At 40.7% G+C, this 6,292-nt stretch overlaps 1 protein-coding gene and 1 long non-coding RNA gene across 4 annotated transcripts in view; one reads left to right on the top strand and one right to left on the bottom strand.

Annotated features, from left to right (window-relative positions):
- Positions 1-331: 331 nt before the first annotated feature.
- zgc:171482 (zinc finger protein) overlaps positions 332-6,292 on the top strand; it is a 63,644-nt gene continuing 57,683 nt past the window's right edge. For 2 of the 3 annotated variants that reach the window (XM_032541491.1, XM_032541488.1), the window contains exon 1: positions 333-894. The gene's annotated coding sequence lies outside the window, so the exon portion shown is untranslated. Of the gene's footprint in view, positions 895-6,292 lie in introns of all 3 variants that reach the window. The other variant, XR_004335918.1, reaches the window with a different exon arrangement.
- LOC116705365 (uncharacterized) overlaps positions 5,148-6,292 on the bottom strand; it is a 21,924-nt gene continuing 20,779 nt past the window's right edge. The window contains exon 4 of the long non-coding RNA XR_004335919.1: positions 5,148-5,794. This is a non-coding gene — a long non-coding RNA (uncharacterized LOC116705365). The remainder of the gene's footprint in view (positions 5,795-6,292) is intronic.

The following is a 6,292-nucleotide window of genomic DNA, read 5'->3' as shown; positions in this document are numbered from 1 at the left end:
GTATCACAAGAAAACTAAGATTAGAAAATGGTAGCTGAAAATATCTAGCTTTGTGTAGCAGAAGTATTTTTGTTACTATTTCCTCTTATCTTATTAAACCTCATGCCACCCCTCAGATGCGCAATCCCGACCTCATTTGAAACTATAAAAACATCTTGGTCAGTAATATGTGAGAAGGTGAATGCCACACACCTGAGCAGCATAACACTATAATTGGGAATGTTGCCGCTCTTTCTGTCTCACTGTGCATTTTTATGTAAGATGATATTCATGTGGGTGCACTGTGTGGAAACCTACTCACTCAACCAGTGCTACAACTCACTCCCTCTGCAAATCCAGCATTCAGGATCATACACTGTCACACAGACTGGGAGCCGAGAGCGCTCTCCGTCTTTCATTCATCCCGGTAAACGCTACTCACACTTTCTTCTTTTCCTCCCTCCTCAGCCCTCCCTCCCCTCGCCCCCTTCTCTCCCCACTTTTCACTCCCTCACGCTGGGATAGCTTACTTTGTTTTTGTTTTCCCTCCGCGGTGCCTTTCGGTCGGAGTAGTAGGCTCGTGGAAGATATCAACAGAGCTACGTTTCTTCTTACCTCGGCCATACTACGGAATACAGAGGAGTCGTTGGAGGGCACGCGCATCACTACAGCGAGCAGCGCGAGAAGCTTTTTTTTTTTTTCTTTTTTTTTTTAGAGGGTAGGCTACGGAATGATTTGAAACAAGAAATAAAGAAAATATCTGAATTGAATAACAGCGTTAGGTGACGCTCCACCTGAAAAGACTGACGTTAAGTTTTGACGGATTTTACTGCACAGGTGCGTTAAAGGATTAAATACAGGCATTTGGCGGATGGTTGTCGGTTTCGTGGAGAGGAGTCAGCGCCTCTGCGCAAGGTGAGCGATGGTCTCTGAACTGAATGGAGAATACTGACAGTAGAGTTTGTTCAACAGATGAATTATTGAACTGTATGGACCTCCTTATTTGACGTCTGGATCATTCTTCTGTCTGTTTCGAGCAGAATACTGTTAAGGCTTTGGAACCTTAAATCACTCAATATTGCTATGGACCACCTGCTGGGGTAGCGAGTGTCAGAGTTGGTAGCAACCTCTGCAAACTTTGTGTTATTTAAAAAAATATCTGTAGGTAAATTTAAAGCATAGTTTTGATCTAAGTTTCCAAATGCCTATTGCTGCATGATATTATAGTTTTTCTATCGTGCTATGAAATCCTTCTTGGGGGTTTCATTGAACAATGTCTCTAAAAGCAGAATTATCTAGGTCGATGCATCTGTTTCTGGGTTGTTCACCATGAGGTGCTGGACTAATGTAGTTTAGGGCTGTAGCTAATGATTATATCAGTTCTGGATCTGGGAATCAATTGTTTGTGCAATAAAATGTGAGAAAATCACAGTATGCCAGAATCCAAAGTGAGGTCTCCAAATGTGTTGTTGTGTTTGACCAACAGTCAAAAACCCAAAAATATTCAGTTTCCAGTAACAAAAAAAGGGAGCTCATCCTTACATTGGAAAAGATGAAACCAGAGAATGGGTGGTTTTTCTGCTTGATACAGTAAACTACATAAATGATTAATCAATTATCAATGTAGTAGAGTCATCTTCAATCAATTACTAAAGAAAACTCATTTCATTTCAGCTCTTGTGTAGTTTTAATAAATTTAGAGAAAGTTGGTAGCCCAATATAATTTGAAGTAGATGCAAGGATTTTCCTCCTGATCCAGAAACTCTTCACGGCAGTGCAAATCCAAGCTCTGGCACACCTTCAATAATGACTTTATATGAAATATGAATATGAGACACATGTCAGACATATTATGGATTATGTCGGATACTTGCTGCATCTAGTTTCACTGGCTCCTATTAATCTCATTGAGAGCCTGCACAGTGCAAATATTTGTCACTTTGGGAAGAATGCACAGTCTCATACTTGGCATCTGTGGAAGGATGATACGAGCTTATGGCCTTTACACAGCACTCGCCTGCCTGTCGCCAGGACTCACACAAACGCACACAAACAAACATTAAAAGCTACCCCCAAATATCACTCATTCAGAAACATTGTAATGAGGAGTCATGTTCATATATAAATAAGAAATAATTCAATTTATTTCAGTCATTGCACATGCAGCCATCATTTCAGTCCTCAGAAAAGGACATTTTATTTACCCAAAACTCCCCTCACTGCAGTCCATACTCTGCCTTTTTATTTCCATTGACTTGCACTGGGTCTATTTTTCCACATGTAGCCCAACCAGCTAATCTGAGCAGAGGCCTCATGCTCTGTTTACATACAGTTATTGATCAGGATGTACTGACTTCTGCTGTACTTCAGGTCACTGCAGCAGACAGGGCAACAGAGTCTCTAGACTAGGAGAGAAACGCACCTTATACACCATATCAGAGCTGCAAAATTAACATTTTCACTATTGTGAAACTGCTACATAACAGATTAATTACAGAAATTTGTGAAAAATGCCCATCAGAGGTTCCCAGAGCCCAAGAAGACTTCTTCATAACGTTTGCTTTGTCCAAACAACAACTCTAAACTAGATCTGGAACAATTAGTTGATCAATCAATGGACAGAAAATGTATTAGCAACTATTTTGATAAAAAACTGTTAATTAAAAATACTTTTGAGAAAAGTGCCACGGATGCACCTCTTTTCGGCCGGATGTCCGTTTCTTTCAGCTTTCTTCGTGTTGCCATTGTAAACTCCGGTGAGTTTTTGAGGACTATGGTTAACTGCTCCTTAGAGCTCTGCAGGGTAAATCCAGACATCTAGCTAGACTACCTGTCCAATCTGAGTTTTCTGTTGGACGACTAAAACAACTTCTGAACGTACACACGTTCCACCAAAACAAGTTCCTTTGAGGCTATTTTACAGAGGTACTGTGGCTTCGTGCTGCGTTTAGCACCACCTATAACAATTGTGATTGGTTTGAAGAAATGGCAATAAACCAGAGCAAGTCTTTCTTCCATCCCGGAATTCTGTGTGGATTAGCCAGACCCTCCTCCTCCGTACTATGGAAGAAGGTTTGGCAGAGTACTTTAAAGCTAATACCCTAGGGGAGCATTTTAAGGAAGAGCAAAAGAAAATGTAGTTCATTAGCATGTTTATTATATGGAACATGTGCAGTGTAGCTGTTACAGTACAGACACCTAGTTTATTCTCCCTCTTTCTGTCTCTCATGAGGTGCTAAACTGCATCAAGGGAAGAATCTGATTAACCGAGTGGCATAATTTATCCGGTCCAGAAGGAATAAACAGAAAAGCAATGTTGTTCTTGCAAAGTGCCCACTTTTCTTCTATACATACACAGAGCAATAATTAAGGCAGTGTGCTCCTGAAAAGTATCCACTGCTTCTTTGCCTTTTTGATAGGACATAGATTGATTGAACAAGTGTGTGTGTGTGTGTGTGTGTGTGTGTGTGTGTGTGTGTGTGTGTGGTGTGTTCATAGGTGGTGCATTTCTCTGCTTTCCTTAAGATTGATAGTGCATCATTGTTTGTGTCTGTCTAGTGTGGTGTGGTGTGTGTGTGTGGTGTGTGTGTGGTGTGTGTTGTTTGTGTGTGTGTGTGTGTGTGTATTTGTGTGTGTGTGTGTGTGTGTGTATGTTTTCCACCAGAAGTGCTCCATAGCAACAGGCAGCATCTTCAAAAATCTGTTTCTTACACACCGTATGCTGTGACCTTTCTGCTGACTTTGTGCATGTGAGTCTATGCATGGGTGCATCTGTGTTAATGTGTGGGTCCATGCACATCAGTGTGTGGGCTGTTTGACCTTTCCTAGTGTACATTCATTAATAGCTGCATAATAGCTAATATGGAACAGCCCGCTGTGCCTGTCTGCACGATCAAGATATTGAATCTGTCTGTCTCATAGCAGCATCACTGCAGTGCCAACCTTTTCAAAGCGCCTTTTGTGCCTCTTTTCCTCTCAAACAAAGCAGATATCATCACAATTGTGCAATATTGATAATGATATGGAATGCTTGGTGGCAGTTTGTCATTTTTAGATTATTTCATGTATCTCTCAGCGTTAACAAGAGAGACATCTTTACTATATATCTTGACACAGTTGTCGTGTTATGTTAATATCAGTGTTAGACTAATAACTGGTTGCATATTTCATATCCAGAAATAGCAGACAGAGCTCTTTAGAAATCAATTTTCTTTTGCTCCATCACCATGTTCGGAAATTGGCCTGCTGCCAGATCAGGAGGGGATGAGGAAAGGAGAGGGGGATATTGTGGGTGCATTAGTGAATGAGGAAAGAAAAAAAAATGCTTATCAGATGTAGAATTAATTCTTTTCCGTTTTTTACATTTGTCTTAATAAGTTATTTGCTTTCTCAAAACTTCATAGACACTCTTATTGACACATTGAGGAACAGATGCAATTTGAAGAAGCACAGCAACACATGCACTTGATCATAGAGCATAGCTTCCTATTTATATGGGCTAGGGTGCTGCAAGGTCATGCCCTATTTAATCCGTGTGGTTGGTTAGTAGTGTGTGTGTGTGTGTGTGTGGTGTGTGTGTGTGTGTGGTGTTGTTGTTGTGGTGTGTGTGTGGGGTGTGTGTGTTGGGTTTGTGTGTGTGTTGCACAGCATGCAGTCCAAGCTCATACATATGAATTGTATTTCCCTTGTGTGTTTGGTCATCATTTATACAGTAAATGAGCATAGCACCTTATAATGTTCATATGTATGCAATCTTTGTAGATAGGGCAGTGTGTGTGCGTGTGTAGCAACTATAACTTATAAAAAATAACTCACTGCTCCATCCTCACTACTCACTATCGTAGACTCTGTGTTGTATGTGTAAAGGCTGTTGGCTGTTGGCAAAAACAAAAACGCACCTTTGACGTTCAGTGTGCTTGTGTTGCATTAGGTCATTAGGCAGTTTCCTGCAGCGTCGCTATGACGACCAGCCACGCTTGCCTTACACATGAGGCTGAATCTGCAATAGAAAAAGTAGGACGGGGGACCGCGGGCGAGCTTAGTTGAGCCGAACCGAGTAGAGCTGAAACAATTCCTTGAGTAAGTCGAATAATTTGAGTACTAAAAATCCTTGCTGCAAAATGAGTTTCCTCAAAGCTTCGTTTAAACAATGTAACTCACGTTATACTACTGTGTTTCCTCACAGATGATTATTACTGTCGCACAACGGGCTGATGCTGCTGTTGACACATGCCATGAAGACTGACTGGGCAGATTACAAAATGAAGGAAGAGAGAAAAATAGTGAGGGACTAAGAGAAGAGAAAGGCGGAGAAAATGGCAGAAAATTTGGGATCATTTTAAGATGCAAAAAAATGAGCGGGCAAGTTAAAAAAGGTAACATTAATGTCTGCATGCAGTCTCTTGCCCAGCAGTCTCTTACACAACTAAATCATGCTACTCTGCAAATAGCGATTTATTTTAGAAAACAAGCTAAAAAGAAAGCTGATGGTAAACTTAGCATCTGGTGGAGACAAACCAGCCCCTCTCTCTTTACCAGCGCCTCCTGCACATGGCTACTTAATATGGATGTGAATGACGTCAGCGCTAAGCTAAATGCTAAAGTGTGAAAGTTGCCCATTTTCAACCCATCTGAAGCGAGTCATCCAGTGGAGATTTACCGTCTGGTAAATGCCCTTTGGGTACCGCCAGCAGCAGTAGTACATCAAATCGGCAAACTATCACTTAACTTACCAGCTAACGCTAGCAGTAGCTAGCTAGCTTGGTTGGCATAATGCTGAATAAGACATTTTTAGGCGACCAAATATTTAAATTAACTATTATTACATGAAAACAGTGAGAGGGTCAAATTTTAAGATGAAAACATGGAAAACACCCCAAAACAAGTTCACGGCTATTTGAATGTAGCCTACACAGTGCCATGGAAGCCTCAAGCCACCCTAAAGCATAATAATAATTTACAAAATGAACAACATGCTATATTGAAGAAGACTTGAAAGTAGCGATTGAGGCCATAAACTAAAAAAAAACATTGTTACTAAGATATTAAATTGAGTGAGAAGTAGAGAAATTTCCCCATAGACTTCTTTAGAAACAGACTCATTGTTACAACCAGTGACGTCGCCCCCTGCTGGAAAATAGATAGAATGCAGGTTTAAAGCACCTTGGTGTGAAATGGGTATATAACAAACCCTCAAAGACCAAGAAAGCTCTAACAGTTGAACCCAAATGCTTAAATCAATCCTTTCAATGTAATAACACTCACACTAGGGCTGCACGATTATGGCCAAAATGATAATCACGATTATTTTGAT

The sequence above is a fragment of the Etheostoma spectabile genome, chromosome 17 (assembly GCF_008692095.1).
Source record: "Etheostoma spectabile isolate EspeVRDwgs_2016 chromosome 17, UIUC_Espe_1.0, whole genome shotgun sequence".
Taxonomy (NCBI): domain Eukaryota; kingdom Metazoa; phylum Chordata; class Actinopteri; order Perciformes; family Percidae; genus Etheostoma; species Etheostoma spectabile.
Note: the sequence above shows the minus strand (reverse complement) of the source record. Positions and strands in the feature narration are given on the sequence as shown.